The sequence below is a fragment of the Salvelinus sp. IW2-2015 genome, linkage group LG18, assembly GCF_002910315.2.
Source record: "Salvelinus sp. IW2-2015 linkage group LG18, ASM291031v2, whole genome shotgun sequence".
NCBI lineage: Eukaryota > Metazoa > Chordata > Actinopteri > Salmoniformes > Salmonidae > Salvelinus > Salvelinus sp. IW2-2015.
In genome coordinates this window covers 20086200-20088020 of record NC_036858.1, presented here as the reverse complement: position 1 = coordinate 20088020, position 1821 = coordinate 20086200, and positions in this window count along the sequence as shown.

The following is a 1821-nucleotide window of genomic DNA, read 5'->3' as shown; positions in this document are numbered from 1 at the left end:
CTTTTTGAAACAAAGTTTAGTGGTAGATTTTTGGATTCCTATCTTGGCATGTTGAATGAGTGGATTACTCAAATCGATGACGCCAACTAAACAGACTTTTTGGGATATAAAGAAGAATTTTATCTAACACAACGACACTACATGTTATAGCTGGGACCCTTTGGATGACAAATCAGAGGAAGATTTTCAAAAAGTAAGTGAATATTTAATCACTATTTGTGAATTTATGAAACCTGTGCCGGTGGAAAAATATTTTGATGTGTGGCGCTGTCCTCAAACAATCGCATGGCATGCTTTCGCTGTAAAGCCTACTGTAAATCGGACAGTGCAGTTAGATTAACAAGAATTTAAGCTGTCAACCGATATAAGACACTTATATTTACCTAAATGTTTAATATCCATAATTTCTATGATTCTTTATTTGAATTGCGTGCCCTCCAGGGCTACCGGAAGTTGTCCCGCTAGCGGGACGTCAATTTAGAAAGATAAGGTGCAAATTAGATGAAGTTCTGTATAAAACCACACATTGTACACAAAATCTGTTATTTCTTTATAATTTGACCAGAACAAATGGACAGGGTTGACAAGGGGACACAATAGCTTAATGAAAATTTAAATATTATTAAAATAGTCAAGTGAAAGTAATTAACAGGGTGGACATATCATATGGCTGATTCATTGAAAATGTGTTCATAATATAAAAAATAAAAAAAGGAAATACAGAGGGCAAAATACGTCAGAGAGTGGGTAAACCGCCTCTACCATCTGTTCTATTGGCCAAAGTGCAATCATTGGGAAATTATAGGGTTTTTACACCTCAATCACTGGCTTCATCAATAAGTGCATCGACGACGTCGTCCCCACAGTGACCGTGCGTACATATCCCAACCAGAAGCCATGGATTACAGGCAACATCCTCACAGAGCTAAAAACTAGAGCTCCCACTTTCAAGGAGCGGGACACTAATCCGGATGCTTATGAGAAATCCCCTAATGACGAAATCCCCCTCAGACGAACCATCAAACAGGTAAAGTGTCAATACAGGACTAAGATTGAATCCTACTCCACCGGCTCTGACGCTCGCCGTATGTGGCAGGGCTTGCAAACTATTATGGACTACAAAGGGAAACCAGGACTTGTACTCAGAGCATGTGCTGACCAATTGTCAAGTGTCTTCACTGACATTTTCAACCTCTCCCTGACCGAGTCTGTAATATCTACATGTTTCAAGCAGACTACCATAGTCCCTGTGGCCAAGAAAGAAAAGATAACCTGCCTAAATGACTACCACCCCGTAGCACTCATGTCAGTAGCCATGAAGTACTTTGCATACTGCCCCAACAGATCCACAGAATTGCAATCGCACGCCACACTGCTCTTTCCCACCTGGACAAAAGGGACACCTATGTGAGAATACTATTCAACACCACAGTGCCCACAAAGCTCATCACTAAGCTAAGTACCCTGGGACTGAACACCACCCTCTGCAACTGGATCCTGGACTTCCTGACGGGCCACGCTCGGGTCTGTCTCTTATACACATCTAGATGTGTATAAGAGACAGGTGGTAAGGGTAGGCAACAACACATCTGCCACGCTGATCCTCAACACAGGGGCCCCTCAGGTGTGCATGCTTAGTCCCCTTCTGTACTCCCTGTTCACCCACGACTGAGTGGCCAAGCACGACTCCAACACCGTCATTAAGTTTGCTGACTGTAGGCCTGATCACTGACAACGATGAGACAACCTATAGGGAGGAGGTCAGAGACCTGGCAGTGTGGTGTCAGGACAACAACCTCTCCGTCAATGTGAGCAAGATAA